We start from the raw sequence: 26,223 nt of genomic DNA on the forward strand, positions 1-26,223 counted from the left end.
GACACCATCATAGGACCTAATCACATTAGCCACACCATCAGGGGCTCATTCACCTGCACATCTACCAATGTGATATATGCCATCATGTGCCAGCAATGCTCCTCTGCCATGTACATTGGCCAAACCGGACAGTCTCTACGCAAAAGAATAAATGGACACAAATCTGACATCAAGAACCATAACATTCAAAAACCGGTAGGAGAACACTTCAACCTCTCTGGCCACTCAGTAAAAGATTTAAGGTGGCAATTTTGCAAAAGAAAAGCTTCAAAAACAGACTCCAAGGAGAAACTGCTGAGCTTGAATTAATATGCAATCTAGATACCATTAACTTGGGTTTGAATAGAGACTCTGAGTGGCTGGGTCATTACACATATTGAATCTATTTCCTTAAGTTAAGTATCCTCACACTTTCTTGTCAACTGTCTAAATGGGCCATCTTGATTATCACTACCAAAGTTTTTTTTCTCCTGATGATAATAGCTTATCTTAACTAATTAGCCTCTCACAGTTAGTATGGTAACTTCCAACTTATCTGTGTGTGTGTGTGTGTGTAATATATATATATATATATACACACACATACACATCTCTTACTATATGTTCCATTCTATGCATCCGATGAAGTGGGCTGGAGCCCACGAAAGCTTACGCTCTAATAAATTTGTTAGTCTCTAAGGTGCCACAAGTACTCCTGTTCATTTAGCAGTACGGCATTCCCTGGGAAATATCCTACCCTCTTCCACCCTCTGACTTCACCACCTCAACCAAGCTTCACAATCATCATAGCTATGTACTGTATTAAATTGTTTGTTTAAAACTTATACTGTGTGTATATACACCTCTACCCCGATATAATGCGGTCTGATATAACGTGAATTCAGATATAATGTGGTAAAGCAGAGCTCCGGGGAGCGGGGCTGCTTTACCTCGTATATCCGAATTCATGTTACCGCAAGTGGTTCCTCTGCGCCCGCCCTTACATGCTGAGCCCCCCCCCCCCAACGTGGTCCTTGGGAGCCAAAAAATCTTACCTTCGTATAGGTGAGACCACGTTATATCGGGGTCGGGAGAGGAACAACTTCCCACCCCAGCTCACCTCTGCTCTGCCTCCACCTCCTCCCCTAAACGCGCCACCGCCGCTCCGCTTCCCCCCCTCCCCTCCCTGCCTTCCTTCCAGGCTTCCTGCGCCAAATAGCTGATTGACGCGGCAAGCCTGGAAGGGCGGGTGGGGGGGAGAAGCGGAGCGGCAGCAGCGCACTCAGGGGAGGAGGTGGAGGCAGAGCAGAGGTGAGCTGGGGTGGGAAGTTGTTCCTCTCCCAACCCTGATATAACGTGGTCTCATCTATAAGAAGGTAAGATTTTTTGGCTCCCAAGGACCACGTTATATCAGGGTGGTGGGGGGGGGGGGTGTACACACACACACACACACAGGGTGTGTATGTATATATATAATATAGTCTTGTCTGGTGAAAAAAATTTCCCTAGAACCTAATCCCCCCATTTACATTAATTCTGATGCGGAAATTGGATTCGCTTAAAGTCACATTTTTCAGGAACATAACTGCAACGTTAAGAGAGGAGTTACTGTTTTGGCAATGGCCAGAAACCTGTCCTGAGATCAGTAAGCAGTCACTGTGGCAGCACTGAGGACTGCTCCCATCAAGCTGATCTTTTGAACTGGACTAAAGTAGACTTTTCTGCATATATTCTGAGTACCAGATGAATGAACAGTGACTGGATTCGAAGAATGCTGTGCTTTACTTACTCCTTTGACTGGCCTCGGACCACCCAGTCATCCAGACAAGGAAAGACCTGGATACCCTAATAGTGGAGAAGGGAAGCTACCACTACATACGTTTGGTAAAAACTCTCTGTGCCAGTGAAGTGCCAAAGAGGAGTACCCTGCATTGGTAGTGAGAGTCTGACCATTAATTTCAGATACTTCCTGTGGCCACATGGAAATCAACATCCTGTGAATCAAGGGCAGAGAACCAGTCTCCGAAGTCCAGGGAGAGCATAACGGAATAAAGTGAAAGCATCCTGAACTTTAGCTTCCTGGTTAATTTCGTTAGCTTTTTCAAGTCCTGCATGGGTGTTAGCCAACCCTCTTCCCCTCTTGTGAAAGAAGGTAGAATTAGCAGGAATAAATTCTTTTGCCTTCATATTGTGGAGATACTTTCTCTATGGCTCCCAAATTCCTGAGGCTGCACAATTTTCCAAGAAAGGCTCCAGAGGCGATCCTGGCAATTACAAGGTGGTAAGCCTAACTTCCATAGCAGGCAAATTGGTTGAAACTATAGCAAAGAATAGAATTAGACACATAGATGAACACAATATATTGGGGAAGAGTCAACAGGACTTTTCTAAAGGGAACTCACCAATATATTAGAATTCTTTGGGGGGGGGGTCAATGAACATGCGGACAAGAGTGATCCAGTGGATATAGTGTACTTGGACTTTCAGAAAGCCTTTGGCAAGGTCCCTCACCAAAGGCTATTAAGCAAAGTAAGCAGTCATGGGATAAGAGGGAAGGTCCTCTTATAGACAGAAAACAAAGGGTAGGAATAAATTATCAGTTTTTGCAATGGGGAGAGGTAAATAGCAGGGGCCCCCACAGATCTGTACTGCAATCAGTGCTATTCAACATATTCATAAAGGATCTGGGAAAAGGGGTAAACAGTGAGGTGGCAGAGTCTGTAGACGATACAAAATTACTCAAGATAACTAAGTCCAAAGCAGACCGCAAAGAGTTACAAAGGGATCTCACAAAACTGGGTGACTGGGCAACAAAATGGCAGATGAAATTCAAATTGTTGATAAATGCAAAGTAATGCACATTGGAAAATGTAATTCCAATCACACATGCAAAAAGATGTTGTCTAAATTAGCTATTACCATTCAAGAAAGATCTTGGAGTCATCGTGGATAGTTCTCTCTCTCTGCTCAATGTGCAGTGGCAGTCAAAAAAGTCAACAGAATGTTAGGAACCATTTGGTAAGGGATAGATAATAAGACAGAAAATATCATAATGCCACTTATATATTTACAGTACACCCACACCTGGAATACGGGTGCAGTTCAGATCACTCCATCTCAGAAAAGATATATTACATATATATAAAATATACATACACATAATATATAAAAAGCTATATTAGCTATATCTGATCTATTGCATACAGATTTTTACAAATCTCTTGTTTTATGATCTTGCTAGATCTCAGTCTTCATTTTCCTAGCTGCTGCTACATAACATGGATCTGAAAACATCAGCTTCCTATCTCCCAAATCCATTCTCTGATCAGTGCAGTGCAGCTTTTGGTCACATACAGTTAAGGCTAGAATTTATAAAATGAACTTCTGTAAACTAACTGATAAGAGTAGAGCCTTTAAGTCAAATGTGTGTAGTCTTGAGATTAGCTTGCTTATGTTCAGAATCCATGAAGAATATGAAAGGTTTCGGATACCAGGCATGCCTTATCTTTATGGACATTCCTGCCATACAGTAAGAAAGAAATGCATTAAAAAAAAGATCAAAAAGAAAAAAAGTTAGAAAATGTTCCTCTTACCAAATAAACTGTATCCATCTTTTGAAGCCCAATGACCTACTTGGTACAATCTATGCTGTCTGGTCCAAAACTGACAAAAATAAAAATAAAAAGCTTGTTAATTAGTATGTGCTTTTAACTGTTGCAGCCTTTCTCCCTCTCTGGCTAATAGCTATCACCTATTTGTATTACAGTAGTGCTCAGAGACTCTAAGGTCAGAGCTCCATGTGCTAGGCACTGCATGTACAAACATAGTAAGAAGCAGTCCCTACCCTGAAGGGCTAAAAAATAATGAGACAAAAGGCAGGAGAGTAGCAGTATCCCCATTTCTCAGATGGCGAGAACTAAGGCACAGATTAACTCTCTTTTCTAAGGTCATACATGAAACCTGTAGCAGAGTCAGAAAATGAACTCCGATCTAGTACAGTACCTTAACCACAAGACCATCTCTGCTTGGATGTCTTAGAAGGGAATTGGAGAGACTGAAGACTTTCTTCTAGGTTGTCTACTTTGAAGAGTTATCTACATTGAGTCAGTTTCTTAGTGCTAGTTCTCTTCTATAAGGACTAATAGTGCTGTAAGGAAACCAGATATGGTTAACTGTGCTGCACATATACAATTTTAACAAAGTATTTTTCTTACTCACTGTGCAAGCAAAAGTCTATTGAAAACTCTTAACTATGAAGTGTCATTTTATTCCATCTCTATCTTGATACTCCAGTATCTTGGCCAGAGCTGTTATTAACCACAACTTGCTATCTGCAAGCAAACTATACAACAATATTACCTTTGAAGAGTTTGGAGCACTATTAGAGAGAGATCCCTGCAGCCATTATTTGTTTCCTGTGGGATAATTTTTGAATGGGAAAAACACATTCCATTGGCAAACAGTGATATTAACAAATATTTTTGACTATAACTTGAAGCAGTTCAGCTCTTCATGTTTCAGTGCTTGAGCAAGAGTGATACAGGGTATTTAATTGGCACTGTTGGACAATTATTTAATACATTAGAACCTCAGAGTTACGAACACCTTAGACATGGAAGTTGTTTGTAACGCTGAAATGTTTGTAATGCTGAGCAAAACATTATGGTTGGTCTTTCAAATGTTTACAAATGAACTTTGACTTAATACAGCTTTGAAACTTTACTATGCAGAAGAAAAATATTGCTTTCCCTTTATTTTTTTAGTAGTTTACTTTTAACACAGTCCTGTACTGTATTTGCTTTTTAATCTTGCTGCTGCCTGATTGTGTACTTCCAGTTCCCAATGAGATGTGTGGTTGACTGGTCAGTTCAGAACTCTGGTGTTCGTAACTCACTCCGAGGTTCTATTACATCAGTTGTTTCATACTATAGCACAGTTTTCAAAGACTAGAGGTTCCTGTTCAAGGTTCTGTACTGCAAGTAAGGTGTCTGTAGGAGACTGAAAGACTATCACGAGGTCAACATGTTCAGAAGGCAAAACATTGAGCCCATTTTGAGGGGTGGGGAGGGAGGAAGAGCACTTATCTTCGCTCAGCAGCAACAAGAAGAAGTGGATTACGCAGTAGCATCAACTGATGCCAAAGGGAGTCCATCTGGGTATGGAGAGCTTTGGTGGCAGTGATGCAGATTCTTAAACAGTAAATTGGGGGGGAGGTGTGTAAGGGTTGGGGATACTTTAACAGCTTCATAAATATATTGAAAACAAAATGACTATAATTTCTCAGATCTGTCTCTTTAATTCCTGATTTGCAGACAGACCACATAGCTTCTCAGATAATAAATGAGGGTCACATGAATGGATTTATCGATCCAATTGATGGAACGGTGCATTTAGAAAATAAGGTTGTCCCTCATTTTTTCATAGTGCAATTCAAAATTAATTGGTTGAGCTGTTCTCTACAGCATAATCAAATTATATTTTAAAATGAGGATCTACTACTGGGGAGCGTTAAGGAACCAGCAGGCTCGATGACCTTAAAACAACTCTTAAGGACATATCAACAGGATACCGAAATGGCAAATAGGGCCATTCCTAGGGTTGCCAGGTGACCGTTTTTTGTTAGAAGTCCAGTCGTCAGCCCAGCAGGGACCCAGAGTGAAGGCAGGCTCCCTGCCTGCCCTAGCTCTGTGTGGCTCCTGGAAGTGGCTGCCAGGTCCTTGTGAGACTCCACACACTGCCCCGTCCCAGTACCAGCTCTGCAGCTCCCATTGTCCAGGAACGAAGACCAATGGGAGCTGTGGGGGGTGGAGCCATCCATTCACCTAGGGGCTGCAGAGACCTGGTGGCTGCTTCCTGGGAGCCACGATAAAGCGCCATCGGGACCCCACAGCCCGAAACTCCTCCTGCACCCCAAACCCCCGCCCCAGCCTGTAGCCCCTCCCAAACCCAAATTCCTTCCTGGAGCCTGCACCCCCCCAACACCTCAACCCCCTGTCCTGAGCCCCCTCCTTCACCCGAAACCCCTCATCCCAGCCCCATCCCAGAGCCAACACCCCCAGCCAGAGCCCACACCCTCTCCTGCACTCCAAACTCTGCCCCAGCCAAATGAAAATGAGTGATGGAGGGGGAAGGGGTGGGGCCTTGAAACATGGGCGGGGCAGGGATGTTTGGTTTTGTGCCATTAGAAAGTTGGCAACCCTACCCATTCCTTGTAGATAGTTATCGAAGCCATGTTAAGTAGACTTGAATCTTTAACATGTTTGCCTGTATTGTTTGAGAATTAAGAATAAATGTTAAGTGAATTTGTCTGTGTTTACACATATCTTGTTAGAAGTTTAACAGTGTGATCTAATTAACCTGTAGATACTAAAATTCTGTTCCTGTCTCATAACACTTCATTACTGTAGTCTACTGAGATGGGGCTTGTGGTATAATAATATTATTGTCCTCATTTCTCTTTGAAACTTGTAATGCCACATAGTGAACTACCCGTGCACTATTTTAGTAATTTGAATGGTTATTGTTTAATGTATTGTTTGAGAAAGGACCCATTGAATGGAGATCAAATGGTCAGCTTGCTTTCATCAAAGCTCACGTGGTGGAATTACCTGTCACCACCTCACCTGCTTCAACTTTAAAGGAAGCTTTGGTCCTGATCCTTTTCATCTCAGATCTGCTTAAACTTTGATAGGGAAAGTCTAAAGCCACAAGACTGAGGTCTCCAGATTTACTCTGGATTTACCCTGGAATTCTCATGGAAGAATGTGAACAAACTCTGCACCTGGACTATCTATAGGACTGTAACCTTTTAAATTGATTCCAGAAAGAAGGATTATACACACATTTGTATGTATATTGAGCTTTTAACTCTTTTTTTCTTAATAGATCTTAGATTTAATTAATAAGGAGTGGCTGTAAGCGTGTATTTTGGTGAGCTCTGAAATATTCATTGATCTGATGGGCAATGGGTCTGGTCCTTTGGGATTGGTAAAACTATAAGTATGGTGAATACGGTTTTCAATAACCCCTCACTGGATTGCCTAAACGGGACTGTATTTGTCTTCTGGTTAACCAGTGTGGTATTAGAGGAGTTGTTTTGTTATTGGCTTGGGGAATCTAATTATAGAATAAATCACCAATCTTGGGGATTGTCTGTCCCAGTTCTTGCAGTCTGCCCTGCGCTGGCATTCTCAGCGTGGCCCACTGGGACACCAGTCACAACTACATAAACCAAATAATGATTTGATTAATCAGTCACTTGTCAGAATGCTCGGCATGGTATCACTGCTTTGCTGTTTTGAAAGTTGTGGTTTAAAAGTACAGGAAGAAGTAAAACCTGCTAACAAGATAGATTTTTGCAGCACATCCTGTTTACTAAACTGCTTTGTGGACTTGTCACTTTCCACTGGTTGTTGTGAAAATGTTCCATGTTCCTACGAGTTGTAATTATTCCAATAAAAAAAAAAAAGAATGAGCCAATTAGATTCAATCCTATGATGCCTTTGTTTAAGCGATCACTTGTAGTACTTCACTTGCTAGCAGTTTGAGTTTCAGTGTATGTAAACTGCAGTATAATTCTAATCTTCCAAGTTTCCTGCATTGGATTTACAGTTTAGACATCTACTACATCCTGGAAGAAAAACACCATTGTCTGAAGATTCAAGGAACAGAAAAATAAGTTAATGATTGGCATTTATTCTGTCTTGTGTTCTCATAGGATGGCAGCAGAAATAGCGATGAGAGAATACAATAGGCCTAGAGCATACGAGCATTAGCACGGTATTAAGAACAGGAGAATACTCTTTTCAAGTTTCAGAGTAGCAGCCGTGTTAGTCTGTATTCGCAAAAAGAAAAGGAGTACTTGTGGCACCTTAGAGACTAACCAATCTATTTGAGCGTAAGCTTTCGTGAGCTACAGCTCACTTCATCGGATGCATAAAAGTGGAAAATGCAGTGAGGATGTTTTTATACACACAGACCATGAAAAAATGGGTGTTTATCACTTCAAAAGGTTTTCTCCCCCCACCCCACTCTTCTGCTGGTAATAGCTTATCTAAAGTGATCAACCTCCTTACAATGTGTATGATAATCAAGGCAAGACAGCTTAGTACATACAGTAATACTTGAGAACCAGTAGTGAAAGTTAACACACATACATGCAAAGACAAAATTGAGGATGTTTCTTTCCTTTGACTTTTTTCACTAAGTTGTGCTTTGCAACAATCAAATTAAAATGCATACAGCACTTTCTTGAACTGTAAGTACAGCAGCCGGTGGAAAGACTCTTGTATATGGAGGCTGTACGACACACAATCAAGAAGTACAGGAACACCTGAAATAGCGGAGAGAAGAGTTTCACTCAAAGCTGAGATTAATAATACCATTGGTTTTGTTAACACACTCTCCTGAAATTTAATTAAGTCTTATGCTGCTTGATTGCTTATCATTGCTTGTAGTGCAGACCTGTGTATTTTAATGAATCTGCCTCAAATGAAGGAGGCTGGAGAGTTATGAGGACAGGATTTGGCTCTGAGTATTAATGGAAAAAAGAATAAATCAAACAGAAGAACTAAGCCTTTTCCTTTTGTTTTCCACTGTCTCTCTGAAATTCAGACTTCCTTCATGTGTTTTCTTTTTCCAGTAAAAGGTGAACAAGTATTTGCCTACAGTTTAAAAGCTCCCAGCATTGGCTTAATTCCTTTCACTGAAGTCAAGGGGAATTTTTCCCCCGACACTAATGAGAGACGATTTAGCTCAGCACTAGATGCTTTTGAAAATGCCACCCAGGAACTACACTTTCTCCATAGTCGACACGATTTAGCTTTGTGCAAACACAAGAATCACAATCATGTAAAGTTCTGCTACATGGTAATATCCCACAAAGATACACCAAAAGCCTAATCCTGAACAAGTCAGTAAAGTCCTAGCAAACAAATCCCTTTTACAGGTGTGAGACTACACAGAGGAGATGACGGAATGGCTATTCACCCCACCTATTGCAATGCAACTGCAAGGGCACTGCTAAAGCAGGTCTAGCTGTCTAATTCTTGGAAGGGAGACTAGGGGATGTGGCAGTTGCTTTCCTATGCAGCTCACTCAACAGTAGAGCCATGTGGGTTCCCTGCAGCAAACACCCACTGGCCCCATTCCTGTTTGCATTTGACATGCTCTGTTCCTTTTGCCAGAGCCAGCCTTATGGGTGGGTGATGTGGGTGACTGCCCAGAACGCCATGGTCGGGGGGTGGTGTGGTCAAGAGGCAAGTAGCGGGGCAGGCCTGGGGCGAGAGACCGTGGAAGGGAGCTTGGGGCAATGGGGCATTTGCGCTTCAGCATCCCGCAATTGCGGGGGTGGGGAGGGGAGCAGCTTATTGAGCACATGCCAAACATTCCGTCTTCCTGGATGCACTCTGTTCCGGAGGCCATGCTGATGGACAATCTCATTGTCCAATCAGTGCTCATCCCCACCCTAAAGTGGTAAAATGTGCACTTCTAGTGGCTGATCCAGGGGTGAAGGGGAGGGAGGAGGTAGCAGGGGCCAGGAGAGATGGGGGTATGGTGGGGGGTCCAGAAGTGACGCGGGGGTGGGGAGCCCGGGGAGCAGAGGAGATGGGTGTGGCTCCCGGGAAGGCAGTGGGGGCTAGTGGCACCATAATACAAGTTTGCCCAGGATGCCATTTCCCCTGAGGCCAGCCCTGCCCTTCACATTTCTGTCCCACTGCAGAATTGCAAGTGCCACTGAATGTGGAATGCCCACCTGCTACCTGTGGTTTACCAACAGGGCTCTCCCCCACTAACAGATGGTCTTTGCTGCTTTCTGGCCTTGCATTCCCTGTCAGGCACTTTGCCCATACTCGTGATGATACTTTTCCTTTTAAATTGGCTTGTGTCACTCAGGTAACTCTCACTCGTTATTACTAGAGCCCTATCAAATTCACTGCCATGAAAAACACGTCATGGACCGTGAAATCTGGTCTTTTGTGTGCTTTTACCCAATACTAGACCTATTGCACTGGGAGGCCAGCATTTCTCAAATGGGCGGTCCTGACCAAAAAGGGAATTTCGGGGGTGTTCACAAGGTTATTTTGGGGGGGAGGGGGGTGGTCATGGTATTGCCACCCTTACTTCTGCACTGCCTTCAGAGCTGGACAGCCAGAGAGTGGCAGCTATTGGCCATGCGCCCAGCTCTGAAGGCAATGCCCTGCCAGCAGCAATGCAAAAGTAAGGGTGGCCATACCATACCAGGCCTCCCTTACTTCTGTGCTGCTGCCTTCAGAGCTGGGCGGCCGGAGAGTGGCGGCTGCTCACTGAGGGCCCAGTTCTGCAGGAAGCAGCACAGAAGTAAGGGTGGCAATACCATACCATGCCACCCTCACTGCTGCGCGGCTGCTTCCGAGCTGGGCTCCCCGCCGGCAGCCACCACTCTCCATTTGCCCAGGTTTGAAGACAGCACCACCACCAGCACAGAAGCAAGGGAAGGAGTACCACAAACTCCCTACAATAACCTTGGGACCGCTTCTTTGGGTCAGGACAACACAGTGATATTTCAGATTTAAATAGCTGAAATCATAAAATTTTATGATTTTTAAAATCTTATGCCCATGAAATTGTCCAAAATGGACCGTGAATTTGGTAGAGCCCTACTTACTGCTGTGGTTCTCTAACACAGAGTCAAGTAAAAGGCTTATCTGCTGCTTCCCTAAATGAATATTATAGATGGCCAACTTGGGGGCCCAAGATAGCTTCAGTTAGTAACATAAAGGGTGGGTAAAGCAGGATCTCCCTTCTATATTAGATACAAATCTGTTCATTGATTGCATTTTCCATCACCTCTACCATTTGTCCTAGAACTAATTGAAACATCACATCAGAGAAGCCTCTTGATTTATCAAACACTTACAAATATGTATTAAATAAGTGACAAACCTTATTAGAATAGCCTTAATTTTTCCCTTTTGTTAATATCTCTCTTTATTTGACAAACAGAACACACAGGGCACCACAGGATAGTGCAGAAATCAGAGCAGATGGATCCCTGTTTAAAAAGAAAATATATTAAAGTCTGTCAACTTAAGATGTACATCTAACTTTTCATTGACTTTATCATATTGAATGGATTTAAACTCAGACTAGAATATAGGCTTTCAGTGCTGCCTTTGACTGGGATGACAGGGCCATTATGGGGAAAGGGGGATGGGGAGATACATTTTAGTTAAACTTCTTTTATCAAAGGATTTTTATCCCAGATTCATAGAAATTAAAAGATATCAAACCCTATTTGTTTATCTAGTCCATAGCCCTGCTTTTTACCCCAGTAAGCCCCTCCCTTTCCACACACACACCCCCAACAAAAAAGTATGTCCAATTACTTGCTGTAGGAGGCAGAGAGGCAGATTACCTCCTAAGACACCAAAGACTTTATTTACAAATTAGGAAGCAGAGTTATCTAATGGGTGGTGTTTACCCAATAACAACCATGCTTTAGCAGATGGAAACCAGACTGAGACTAGAGATTGGAAGCTCTGCTAGATCAAGTCCACTTACCTGTGCAGGATTGTTCCTTATAGAGTAACCTCTGGGGTTCTGTCCGGTTTCCATTTTAAATGTTTCCAGTGGTGGAATTTTTCAACGGGTAAACAGTTTTTTGCATTTAGGGTTAGGATGTATTTTCTGATATTCAGCCAAACTATTCCTTTTCTTAACTTCATCCTTTTGCTAGTCCTCACACCACTCCTTAACACACTGCTCTATACCTTTCAGGTCTTTGCAGTTATAGCCCCCACTGACTGTCAAAAACTGTACATATTTAGCTCTGAATTTTCCTTAACGGTCAATGCCTCCATGCTCCAAATTAGTTTCACTGCTCTTCTCTAATTTCCTTCCAATTCACCTGCATCCTTCAGGTATTGAAGATCTAGCAAGGAAAAAAATATGTTCTAGATAGAGAAACTATTGCCTTCCTGCTCTGACATAGCTCCAAATTTTTAAAAGATCTTAGCTCCGAAGTGAAGTGACCAGGTTTTGAAGCTACTGTTGAGCCCTTTGGAAAATCATTAGGTGCCTAAATAGAAGCTGAGGTTTGGTTTGTTTGTTTTTAATTAGCCTATAACATTTCTGTAGAGATCCCCCAAACCTCCTTGGCTTTGTGTTATTATTGCTCTATTGAATGTGTAATCATACGTGTAATTTCGTGACCAGTATCACCCTGAAGCATTTCAGTGACATGCCTTTCCATGTCTTTCCACCCACAGAACATGTACACGTTTGCAGTTTTTTTTCCCCTAGGGACATTAGGCTGAATCTCATTTTATAATTTCATGGCCATAGTTCTAACCTTCCTCAGTCCCTTCATATTATTCCTCTCTTGTGTTCGTAACACATCCCAATTCAGTGTGATCTATTCATTTAATTTTCATATGTTATCTAATCTTGTTTTTTCATTTCTTAGGCTTTTCTGTTATTTGTGCTTTGGCACAGAAGGAGTTAACTCCAGAAACTACAATATTGTAGCTTGAAAAAACACATACACAACCGCCTTGTTGATTGAACCACACATTTAGAATTCTGTCTACATTCTGCAACACCTTTTCAGCTCATCAAGAGAACCCTTGGCGAAGAGATTCATGCTGAGGGAGTAAGAGCCAAGATTTAGATCAGTAGTTTGGTCTAAATGGCGGTTGATTATCAGGTTAGTATTATGTACAATGTCTGCATTAGAAATTATCCAATATACATTTAATTTAGATGGATATTTAAATGTAACCAATGCCTCATCAGAGGGGGTTCTCTATCTCAGGTGCGTAGCAAATCTCTGCTTTAAAGGGGCATCAATTAATAACGGATAATTGCACTTCTACTTTTCATGAAATTATCTCAAAGTGCTTTACAACAGTACCAAAGGAATGATCTATTTTACAGATGGGGAGAACAAAGGAAGAAGAGCTAAGGGACTTGTGCAAGGTTACACAGTGAGTCGGTGGCAGTTGCAAGTAGAACCGAAGTCTTCAAATGACCAATCCTCCGCTAATTTCTAGACCACAGTGCCCTCAAATCATAAGGGAAGACTCCTAGCAGCCGTGTTCAGATGGGGAGGAATCACACTGGGTGGAAGCTGGCTAATGAAAATGTAGCCAACTGATCTGCTTAGATCAATGACATGTTGCTTTAAGGGCTGTTCTTTGAGCATGAGCAAAACAAAATATTATTAAATAGTAACTAACAGGGATTCCGTATCTTGTCCGGTAGAGAGTCCTCATGGCAACGCTTCCGCCACAACAGCAGCATTCATTCATGTCACTTGCTACTTGACATTCAAGACAACAGAAACAGAATGCTCCACATAGGCCTGGATAAAGACAAACAAATGAGGCTCACTCAATGTTCTCCCCTTCATTCATGCAGACAGTTAACTTTCACCACCACTTTTAGGAGAGATGTAGAAACGGCTAGAAAATCGGAAGGAGAAAGTTAGGGACATGCCAATGGGCCAGAGCTAGTGCGAAGGAGGGGAAGGTCATTGAAAGACCTATATAGTGATGTCTTGTGAGGCTTTAATAGGCAACTCTTCTCTCCCTCCCCCTCATAATGAATGAAGGCCATTTTTTCACTGCCAAAAAAGGTGTGTTTTTATAGTAAATTTGCACACACACGCTTTAGTTGTCTCACTGTAAAATTCTAGTGGAGGCGAGGCATTGTAGTTTTTACCATGGTGTAACTAAGCGAGGTGATCCGCAGGTGCGGGAGATAGAGTTGAACTTGTGCAGATACACCACTAAAAGCTACATGAGCACTTTGCCTCCACTAGGATTTTACAGCAAGATAGCTAACCCATGTCAGTTATCCGGCTGTAAACACACTCCTTTCTGGAGCTATGACCCTCAGCAGATTCGAATTAACTTTCTTTACGTGGGACTGGAGTACAAGTAGTTGCTTTGTGTGAGAACGAGTGGGTGATGTAGCCAACTAGTGACTGGCTCTCAGAGTGGATACAGGAAATACAACTACAAGCCACTCCTTTAAATCAATATAAAATAGACAAACGGGATTCCTCCATCCCCCATTTAAAGTCAGACCCGGTAAAAGACTGGAGATATAATATTAAGCCAAACATCAAGACACCTGAATCCAAAACAAAAATACAATATTTGACTATCCACTTACAGACTCCACAGTCACTGCAGCAATCCATCAACCCGGTCTGCCACAAGCTACTTGGTGCATTAGCCACAGTAAGTTGGGGCTGTACAACGATGACTTGGGGAGAGGCCATGTCTAGTTTCACCAGCTGAGTTCAGAAGTTTACATTCTCAAAGGAGAACAAGAAAAAGGAACGGTTTTGCAAGTTGGTTAGGAATGTTACTCACATTTCTTTGTGAAATGGCACCATGTTTCTCACTTCATTGGAAGAAATGCTGTCCATATGATAACTGGATAATTTTGGTGGACACAGGAGGCCAAATTGTTGTCAATGGAGTTGGACCAGGGATGAATTTAGCCCATTTTCTTAAGTCCAGGTTATGAGAGGGTGTAAATTTTCATTCAAAAGCACATTTCTCCTTAACATCACATTGGGGCATAGTTCATTCCTGATTCAAAGGAAAGAGTGCCACTAACGGGATGGCAACAACATATCTTCCAACAACACCTAATGGTTCCTTGGCCCTCTCCCAGGTGAGTTCTGACCTACTCTGAGCCTACTTAGTTTGTGTGATCTGAGAACATCACAACACAACACACTATGGATGTTATCGCAGAAATGGAAATCTCTCTGTTGCTGCTGTTCTCCAAGAGACCACTCTGAGACCAGAGATTAGCCCCCAAATAAGGATTTTCCTTCTGCAGCTAACCCTCAGCCCAATTCTGAGATCTCACTCAGTCCTTCCCTCAGGCAAACTTCCTTTGACTTCACTGATGATTTGTCAAAGTCAAGAATTATTCTGGCAGCAGTAAACAGCTTGTCAGACATTTTCAGAGAACATTGGGCAAGATTCATGAGGGGGACTTTGGTGCTGCAACACTCATTGTTGAAATACTTAATGTTCAGGCATCCTGCTGCCTCGGGGAATTCACAGCCCAGGCACCCAGATCCTTTTTAGGCTAACAGATGTATTGGAGCATAAGCTTTTGTGGGTGAATACATGATCCACCTGATCCACCCTAAGGAGTGACTTCAATGCAACTTAAGCAAGTGTTTAAAGTTAAGCATGGGCTTAGGGCCAGATTTTAAAGGTATTTTGGCCCTTAAAGATATAGATAGGCGCCTAATGCCCAACTCCCACTGAGGTTATTTGCAATTCTGCACTTGGCACTTTTGAAAATCCCACTGGGCACCTCTCTCATCTTCAGGTGCCTAAACACCTTTAAAATCTGACCTTAAGTGCTTCTTTGAATCAGCGCCTATCAGTCTTCATTCATAGGGAAAGGAAACTAATAATGATCAATATGTGCTGTTTAAACTTAAGAACTCTATCGTGACCCCTTGCTTTTATTTCCAGATGAGCCACTATCAATTATTATAATGTCCCCTTTCTTTGATAATGAAAGAATGATTTCAGTAAATCAACAACAAGTCAACTCAACATTCATTGGTGTCAAAACAATAGTGTCCAAAATCTTGACACATTGGAACAGTTATTGTGAGGCTAGAACAGATTGGATTGCGCATCTGCATTTTGCAAGTGACACTTTTGCACACTTAACACAAGACACTCCCAACCGTGGAATCTTCCATAATAGAGATTTGTATTTTTAGTTTTCTGTGCTCCCTACCAAAACTCTTTAAAAAATGAAAGAAAAAACCCCAAATTATTTGATTTATTGGCTATTAATTATCTTATCTTAAATTATAGTTGGATATAAAAGAAGAAAGACATTGATGATATCTATTAATATCTATTAGCTATATGTAACTTCTGACAAAGTGGGTATTCACCCATGAAAGCTTATGCTCCAATCCGTCTGTTAGTCTAAGGTACCACAGGACTCTTTGCCACTTAAAAACTACTTGCTTACAAAATCAGACACAAAAAATGCAGAAGTGTCACAGTGCACTATGGCTGAAACATGGCTGACTTTCTCATTTTTACCATATCATTATAAAATATGTCAATGTGTGTATAAATATTGTACTTACATTTCAGTGTGATACTTCAGCCTGTCTTTCATTTGTGAGCCTTGTCTGAAGCCCAAGGTCCCAGGCAGTGGGGCTGAAACATGTAACTTAGCTTCACGGGGCCCCCTGTGTCATGGAACCCTGGGCAATTCCCTGCTTGCCACCCCTTTATGCCAGCCCTCCACTTGCAACCCCCCCTAAACCTATCCCTTGACACCCCTCTCGGCGGTGCAACTCCCAGGTTGAGAAACACTGATCTAGATGATTTGAGTACTCACTGGAAGACCTCTGAGTACCCCCAGGGGTACACGTACTTCTGGTTGAGAACCACTGCTCTAACCAATGGGCTAAAAGTTCCTGAGGGGGCACTGCCAACTCCATTTCTTATCAGAAATGGGTTAGGCACCTAGTTCCAAAAGATGGTTCATGGCTGTGAATCCAGAACAAATGGAACGGTCTCTGTCTAGCCTGGACTTAAGCCCCACTCTTCAAAGGGATCTAAGAGCCTAGGCCACCCCACTCTTCTAAGTATTTCCCATTACCTAGATTAGGCAGCTCCCCACGCAGCATTCTGGCTTTCGTAGATCCCATTCTTAGGTGCCTAACGCTCCCTATGCATTGTATAGGGAGCCTAGCATCTAATGCAGGGCAGTGGATTCCACTGGGTGGCTAGGTGCCTAAAGGTAAGTCATTGCAAGGCTCAATGTTGCAATGCCTGAATCCCTTTAGTACAATTCTAAAAAAAGGCATTAAATAACCATCAAATGTATTAAGAATGGAGGAACAAAGACGAGTTATCTATGTCTTATCCTACATTTCCCTCATTTTAAGAAGGAAATATACTTGATATGCAGTTAACACACTTCTAAAGTCTGTTAAACAAATGTACAAAGTATTAATGACAGAGGAATAAAGGAGAAGTGTTATTAGATTTCTATAGCAATCATGCATTTCCTCATTTTTAGAGAAAATTAGGTTTTATGCAGGTAGTACATTTCTAAATAAAGGCTATTAAAGAACTGCACAAAGGCTGCTAACTATTAGTGATAAAGAGAGAAAATATAACCTTAAATTACTTATATTTTGCAAGGAAGGTGCTGGTGTATAGCCATCTTTCAGGGATCTCTAAGAAAGCTTTTTTAAAAGCACAGAAAGTAAAAAAGAGCAGAGCAAAAAGATTCTTACCACAAAGCATCACCATATCAGCCAAGTGGCAAAAACCTCTCTTCTGGGAGCTTAAGATAAAGCAAGCCACATCACCTGAACCAATCAGAAGGTATTCTTTGACTATGTGACCTTTTGCAGACTCATATCTCACATATTAAATTACAGATGTTTTCCTTATCCAATCTGAAGGTTTTTCTAACCGCATGGTCTTTTATGGAATTATTCATTGTTGCATGTTAGAACGTAGATTAAAGATAAAATAATTAAAAGGAACAAGCATGTGATTTCTTTCTCAGACTCCTTTTTTCTTTTTAGCATTAGCTTTCTTTGTTTTTTAATTCTGGACCACAAATAAAGTTTCCTCTTTACACACAACTCCTTCAGTAATTGCCTTTTAAAACTCCTAATAAACACTGTTTGAGTTATATGCCTAACCTTTATTATAATTTCCCATATTGTATTATTTAAAAGTAACCTATTTACATGGTTTGGTTTTATGAATATAGAAAAACAGGGCCCTATACACATCCCTGGAGTGCAGTCTCCTCTCACCTTGGTTACAATGAGGCTTTGGAAAAAAAGCTGCAAATGAACAGCTTGTTTCAAATGAAATTACTTTTGACCTAAATTTGGGATATGGCCTCAAAAAGACTTTATTCTTGTGAAAAATTGCAAATGGAGGTTCCGCCAATAGTGCTTGCATCTCAGACACTATCCCAGCTGATATAAAAGCTTTAAAAAAATGCAGTCTTTGTAGAACGGTGCGATGTGGAACAAATTGCCATAGGGTCAAAAGGAAGACTCAGTAGGTGGGGTAAAACTAAGTTTAGATTCCACAGTGGAACCAGATCTCTGATAGGAGAGTTGTAGCTCATAGGGCTAGCTTTATTATATTCACTGCCTTGCCTTCATTGCATTCTGACTTTATTATATTTAGCAGTAATGCAAGGAACCTACAGGCCTGTATCCAGGGCCGGATTAATCTTTTGTGGGCCCTGCCCCCGCTCTGCCTGCACTCCACCCCCACTCAGCCTCTTCCCCCCAAGGCCCCATCCACACTCCGCCTTGATGCCCTGCCCCTGCTTGGCCTCGTTGCCCTGAGGCCCCGCCCAATGCTCGCACAGGGGGGAGGGTGCAGAGAGGACTTAGGAGGGCGCAAAGAGGAGTGAGTGGCAGGCAGAACCTCAGGGGGAAGAGGCTGAGCGAGAGTGGGGCCTCAGGGCAGAGCATGGGTGAAGTGGGGAGTAGGGCTTCTCAGTGTGGGCCCAGCGCCACTGCACCATTGTAAACCCGGTACTGTCTGTAACCTGTAAGACATTAATTTCATCAGTTAGCATAGTTAGCATAAGGCTTGAGGCCTTTGAACAGAAACTTTAAACAAACAGCCCAGTGGAAAACTTCAAGTGTTGGGGAGTTAAAAATAGTGTGTTCAAGAGTAAATTCTAACAGGAACATGAGTCCAACCACAAGAGTGTCATAGCAACGAATTTACGTACATAAGAGGTGCATGGGTTACATCCGCAGAGCCTTAACCACAAGAGGGCCATGGCAAATCACTGATATACTAACCTATAGGACAGGTATTTTCAAACTGGGGGTCATGACCCTTCAGGGGGGTCATGAGGTTATCATGTGGGGGGGTCACGAGTACATGCACGAAAGACAGCAACTGCTATAAGAGGAACCTATCCAAATTCACGGTTCATTTTGGTCAATTTCACAGTCATAGGTTTCAGAGGGGTAGCCGTGTTAGTCTGTATCAGCAAAAACAACAAGGAGTCCTTGTGGCACTTTAGAGACTAACAAATTTATTTGGGCATAAGCTTTTGTGGACTAGAACACACTTCATCGGATGCATCTGATGTCAAGTCTCACAGTGTTGAACCAGAAAAGGGACATGTCTTGACAGGTACTCAGCAACAATACAAAATCCTCAGAGGAGACCCAAGCCAAAAACCGGCTCTCAGCACCACGTAGATGAAAGCTTTATTCTTCTTCTGTAGCAATCTTGATGTCCTGACAGTTGGTTCGGGAGTAGGGTGACCAGATAGCAAGTATGAGAAATTGGGACAGAGTGTGGGTGGTAATAGGCACCTATATAAGAAAAAGCCTCGAATATCAGGACTGTCCCTATAAAATCAGGACATCTGGTCACCCTGTTCAGGAGGCACCAGGCTAATTAAATGCAGACTCACAAGCTCCAGTGTTTGTATCATGTGAAGGAAGCTAAGAAAACAGATTTTGGTGTAAAGCTCCAAGTGGTGAACTCTAACACTGCAGTAACTATGGTCTGGAGCCAATGGCAGCAACCCACTGCAAGGGCACCTTGTGGTACACTGGTATCATCTTCAAAGCAATATGATCTCGTCCCCAGATGGCAGTACACACAATCTGAGGAAGATTAATAATTAAAACATGGACAGTATTGAGTTTAATGCATGAACTGATATATAACTGACTAGAAACACTAGAAAACAATATATATCTAAAAGAAGCATATGTTAAGGGCATACCAGGTGTAAGTACAACACTTCGCTATGAGCTAGTGGATGTAACCATGTCACCTTTAGTAACCTGGGAAAAGGTCTGTCCTCTAATCAATAGCTCCAGAGTAGCCACATCTATACCAGGAGTAGCAATGGTTACAGTATGGCATAAGTTAGTCCTGCATACAGTATATACATATAGCACCATCCTATAACGTTAGAATTGGGAAAGGTCTCACATTTAATCAAGGATTAGCAGTAGCAAAATTGTATTGGTAAATACTGTTTTTAAAATATGGAACAGGAAGAGACACTTGTTTTAATTCTTGTCAAGTACCACCACTGAGAGCAGTTCAGGTACAGGGTCTGTGACACTCCACCCTAATTAAGACTCTTATTTAACTAAGATTACATCACTGCAAAACCTTGTGTGTCCCGGACACAGCCTCTTTGGTAGCTTGTGTGCAAGTGTGGAGGGTTTGTAAAAGGGTATGAGGTGGCTGTTATATTTTACAAATGTGGTATTCTGTCAGGGAAGTGATCTCAGGGTTTGAGGGTAGTGCAAATGCAGATAGCACCTGTCCATTACAGTGAAAAGGCAGAGTGAGGGTATGCATGTTATGGGCAAGCTGGGGCATTTTTCAAAGAGGGCGGAGTTAAGGCTTCATGGGCATTTACCTTAAATCTCTGTTTCCTGGTGTGAAAGGGGTCAGCTTGCCATTGGAGCATCCCCTCATGGCCAGGCATGGTGTAGCGGCTCTATCCCCATCTGGTGCCCTCCCGCTGACATCTGCTCTGGTTTTACAGTGGTCTGCCTTTTTCCATGGCCCAGCTCTCCAGCCAGGTCATGATTTAAGTCCATCCTTCTGGGGCAGCAAAGTCCAATAGAAAACAGCCTAGTGTCCTCACCAAAGGGTCTTCAGCCACACCTCTGGACCCCGTGGTCCTCACAGCCTTCTCTCTGGGCTTCCCACTCTCTTCATCCCCTGAATCCTCTTAAAAAAATCCCAAAATAAAAGTATACAAACTCCCCAATTTCTACCCTCTTTGGGCTTGACCACTTATCCCTCTCCTGCTGTGTTCCTACACTGAACGCCTCCCAGAACTTTCTCCCTAGCTGTTCAAATCCTGCCCTTTTATCAGGGCTTACTTCTGGAGGCTGTTCCATGCCCAATGGTTGCTTTGTCTCTCTGCTGGCCTCTTGCCAGACTTCCCCACTCCGGAGAGGTTACCAGATCCAACTCTCTCCCTGGGCTTTCTCCTCCCGATCTCTGTAGTCTCAGAGAGCCTGCAGAGTTCCTCCCTCTCTACCTGCAGCCCTTTCCTTTGTCTTTCTTTCTTTTTTTCTTTGGCACAGCAGCAGCAGCATCATACAAAGCTACAGCTGCCAACTTCTTCATTCATTTGCTTTTAGATAGCCAAGCTTTCTCCCTCTCTCTCTCTCCTCCCACCCCCCCCCCCCCCCCCGTAAGGAAACTCAAACAGGCTTTTTTTGCACATTCCATTCCCCCTAGTCCATTTAGGAGAAAATCTTCTATTCCAAGTGTGGTGTTTAGATGTTGCTTGTAATTATTAGAATTGGGAGCACTGGCTGTTGGGGGGTCTGAAAGGACAGGAAACAGGAAGGAGGGGGGAGGAGTTGAAGAGGCTGAGGGAGAGCTACTGAGGGTGCAGCAGCAGCTTGGAAAAGAGGTTTCCACTTTAAAAAATAAAGTCCTGTTGAAGTTTGTTAGTACCTTGCCTGGCTACAACAACATTTTGGCGACGAGGATGGATCTTCTGCCTCTTAACCCACCTGCACCCTTTCTACAAAGCCCAGCTGAGCCTCCAATTGCTTTTACTGCCTGGATCCATATCTGCTTGCAATCAGTGCTACAGAGATTTCTGAAGTAAGAAAGCCTGCTCTGCTAATCCACTGCCTTGGAGCAGAAGGGTAGCATATATTTTATACTTTTCCCCTTACAGACTGTAAATATGAGACTGCACTCAATACATTAAAGAACTTTTTTCTACCAGAAGTGAATGTAGTAGCTAATTGCTTCAGATTTTGCCCGTGTGAGCAGAAACCAGGGGAGACTATAATGCAGTATATTGCTTCCCTGAGGAGTCTGATTGTAACTTGTGACTTTGGGAATATGGCAGATGAGATGATTAGAGACCAGCTCATTGAAAAAACAACCATGCTTTGTGTAAGAGAACGTTTACTTCTAGAACCACAACTTACACTAGAAAAAGCAATAACCATTGCTACCCAGATTGAGTCAGCTACAGCTGAAGCCAAAACAATGAGCAAGGATACAGGAGGCACAGTCCAGGCTGTAACTCCTTTGCAGAAAAGTTCACTATAGCTGCAGACAAACAATTACAAGAGGAAAACTAATGAAAAACCACCAAACCAGGAAATTCAAAATACAGTAAAAGCATGCTTTCGCTGTGGATCCCCACTGTTGGATCATATTAAAGAAGTTCTGTATTAAAATCACAAATGAGTTTGATTCCCCAGAGTTTAAATTCCAGGGTATTACTAATTAAGAGGTCTCTTGGTTTTTGGTACTGTTTCTCTCCCTCTATGTGTGAAACTTGCAAGCTGCTAATTGTGTTAGTGCATTCTAAGACAGAGTCTGTTCTCAAAGCAATTCACAAGAGAGAGAGACTCAAAGCAATACTCTAACAACAGAAACAGCACCCAGAGACTCCCCACCCTTTTGTTGTATTAACCATTGTGATTAAAATAGAGATAGAGGATGTATGTGGATGGATGCTTGGTGTGGATAATAACTGAATGATCAGGGAGGTGCCAGCCTAAGAATCCAGTGTCCATCGGCTGAAGAAGGCGTCAAGTGGAAATAACCAGAGGACCACCCCCCCCCCCCCGGAGGGCAGACTGGAATCCACCCAACAGCCTCAAGAATGGGAGAACCAAAGAACAAGATAACATCTTGGAGCCGTCAGGAATGTGCTATCTGCTGATTGATTCAGCAACAGCATGATGAAGCAATTCCCATAGACTGGCATAGGAAGAAATTCCTATAAAAATGGACTCTAGAAACTGAGAACTTTGGGGTCTGATTCTGCAAACCAACTTCCAGGAGCATCAGATGAGCATCTGACAAGGCCCTGCTCCCTCCTCATGTCCAGGCCACCTGGCCAGTGGCTTGGCATGAGCAACTCTAAGGCTGGTAACTATGATAACAACCTTGCAGAACCTGTGTGTGTGTGTGTGTGTGTGTTTGTATGAATGAATGTGTGAATAAATATGAGATTGAATGGAATGTTATAACTAGAACTAACTGCTTACTAGGATTCTTTCTGTATTCACAATAAATGTGGTATTTTGCCTTTTTCCCTTTAATAAGATCCTGCTGGTTTTTAATTTATTGGTACAACACCACAACACCTTGCAAACTACACAGGATGTCCGGCAAAAGTAGCTCAGTGCAATCATTGCAAAAAGATTGGGCATTTTGTTAAAGTATGTGGCAGCAGCCAGTTCAATCAACAGGTGCAGGCAGTTACAATACCAGATGTTACTGTGCGGAACGTGGACAAAATCACTACTGCACATATTCCAGAACAAATAAAGTGCATGGTAAACATTTCCGCCATACCCTCAGGCAAATCACACTCTATTCAGCTAATGTTGGACACTGGCTCAGCAGTATCTATACTACGTGATTCCATCTATTTGCATTACTTTAAAGATGTGCCTCTTACTGAACCCAAGCTTCATTTGGTGTGCTATTTGAAAAACCATATTCCAGTATGTGGCTGCCTGCCAGCAATAGTTACTTTTGGTGATTGCTGTCTAACTGCAGAGTTCTACATTGTCCACAAAGGCACTCCCATCCTTGGCAGAGATTTATTGGCTGCTTTAAATCTCAGGGTAGTTAATGGACGAATTGATCTTCCTCAGCAAAGCACTCTTGCGGTACACACACCAGTTTCATCTGGGACTCAACACCAGGTTGAGGAGAAACTCGGCTGTGCTTATGGGTTTCTGCATAAAGTTAAAATGCAGAATAATGTGATGCCTGTACGACAGAAATTACAGCACTGTACCATTTTCAGTCAGGGAAACTGTTTCAGAGGAACTTAGAAAACTTGTTCAAGAGGACATTATTGAAGAGATTAACTCCTCGGAATGGGTTTCACCTATAGTAGTGATGCAGACGAAGGGTGGAGGCATTCACCTTTGTGTGGACTTAAGGGAGCCAAATAAAGCTATTGTGATTGACAGCCATCCTCTTCCTCACATAGAAGAAGTATTTGCAGAACTCCGTGGAGCAAAGATGTTTTCTACTCTTGATTTGCAGAGCGCATACCACCAGGTTATGTTGCATGAAGATAGCAGAGACCTCACAGCATCAACATGGAGTTCAGTGCTATTTGGATGATATTATCGTGTTTGGAAATACTTTGGAGGAGCATGACAATAGCCTGCAGTCTGTACTAAACTGCATCAGCAAAGCAGGCCTCAAGCTCAATAGGTCCAAATGCAAATTTAGACAAACTGAACTCTCCTTTCTGGGGCATACAATTTCACAGGCTGGACTAAAACTTGATCCAGCTCATATCCTGGCAATTTCAAATGCTCGTCCTCCAACAGATTTGCAAACCTTACGTTCCTTCTTGGGTCTTACCTCCTGGTATGCAAAATTCATTCCCAATTATGCTTCTGTCATTGAACCATTACGAGAATTACTACAGGGAAGTTCAACCTTATTGTGGACAACGGATGCACAGTTTGGAAACGGTGAAAGGCTTGATTGTACATAGTCCAGTACTTGCACTATTCAGTCCTGCATTGCCCACAATTATAACTACTGATGCTTCTGATTATGGACTTGGGGCTGTTCTCACACAACTGCATGAGGACAACACAGAGAAGACTGTCGTATTTGCTTCAAGGACGCTAAGTAATGCTGAGAGAAAATATTCTCCAGTCGAAAAAGAAGCACTTGCTTGTGTCTGGGCTACTGAAAATCGGAGAACTTACCTGTGGGGCTGCACATTCAAGTTGCGCACAGACCACAGCCTTTTGACGACGTTGCTCACCATGAAAGAACTGGGAAGAGCAGGATATCGTATTGCTAGGTGGTCTGCAAGACTACTCTTTCAATTATGAACTGGAATATACGCCTGGAAACCAAAATGTGGTAGCTGATTGCCTTCCTTGCCCGCCTTTGCCCTCACCAGATGGTCCACCAGAGGATGAGGATGTAGTAGTCGCGCTTATTACAAGCGCTCTTACTGCAGTTACAAGAGAACAATTTCAATCGGCTTTTCAGCGTGTCCAATTCAACAAAAACTACAGGAATTTCTGACAAAGAGATGGCCCAGTAACCCTAAAAACCTTGATCCGGTTTTGCTGCCTTATTTTAGAGTTCAGGGTGAACTTTCTTTGCTCAATGGCTGTGTGCTAGGAGGTACACACTGGCTACTTGTGCCAGAAAAATTACAGTCAACACTCATACACCTGGCACACAATACTCATCAAGGAATTGTCAGAACCAAACAATGACTACAGGATCTATATTGGTGGCCAGGGATGGACTCTCAAACTGAAACACTCATAAAATCCTGTGTCACTTGCCAAATGCATGATAAGACAGCAGTGACATGTACCCCTCCATTACAGACTGTTCCTCTTCCTGAATCTGCATGGGAAAAAGTGGCGATTGACATTGTAGGACCCTTTGATACTGCTCCAATTGACTGTCGTTATGCTATCACCTTAATAGACTATTTCAGTAAATGGCCTGAGGTAGCATTTACATCGCAAAACTCTTCTGCTACAGTAATTAAGTTCCTCTCTTCAGTTTTTAGCAGGGAAGGTAACCCCAAAGAACTGGTTTCAGATAATGGTAGTCAATTTACTTCCTTGGAGTCTGAAACTTTTCTAGCAGAGGGGAACATTTTACACAGAAGGTCATCCCTATACTACCCTCAAGCCAATGGGGAAATCTAACGGTTTAACAGAAGTTTGAAAGAGACTTTGCAAACGGCTAAACTGGAAGGGCAATTGTGGATAAGCTTCACTACTGATTTCTTGCAAGCATACTGGGCTACACGACATGCCACAATGCATAGATCGCCCGCAGAGTCACTGCATGGGAAACAGATGAATACTAAACTGAACGGTGCTGGATTGTTAAAGGCACGACCTGAAGCCCCAACCGAGGATGATGTGAGAAAAACAGTTGAACAGAACCAAGCAAAGTATAAGGCTTTCACAGACAAGCGGCAGGCTGCTAAGGAACCAAAGTTTGAGTGTGGTTCTTTTGTTAGAATACGAAAACCTGGAATTTTACGCAAAGGGGACCACAAATTCACAGCTCCTCTTAAAATCATAGAGAAGAAGGGATCTTAAAGCTATCAACTTTCTGATGGGTGGGTATGGAACACTTCTTATCTTGCACCTGCCTATGCACCAAGAGGAAATTATGCCAACACCCAAGTCTGCACTGGATGACTTCACCGTAG

The 26,223-nt window shown here is 42.7% G+C and overlaps 1 long non-coding RNA gene across 1 annotated transcript; it reads right to left on the minus strand.

The window, feature by feature from the left end:
* Positions 1 to 10,926: 10,926 nt before the first annotated feature.
* LOC140910193 (uncharacterized) lies at positions 10,927 to 13,800 on the minus strand. The gene is made up of 3 exons (XR_012158451.1): positions 13,197 to 13,800; positions 11,521 to 12,602; positions 10,927 to 11,011 (listed from the first exon to the last, which is right to left on the minus strand). It is a non-coding gene; the product is annotated as an uncharacterized lncRNA (long non-coding RNA).
* Positions 13,801 to 26,223: the final 12,423 nt, after the last annotated feature.

This window comes from Lepidochelys kempii, chromosome 4 (genome assembly GCF_965140265.1).
Source record: "Lepidochelys kempii isolate rLepKem1 chromosome 4, rLepKem1.hap2, whole genome shotgun sequence".
Classification (NCBI taxonomy): domain Eukaryota; kingdom Metazoa; phylum Chordata; order Testudines; family Cheloniidae; genus Lepidochelys; species Lepidochelys kempii.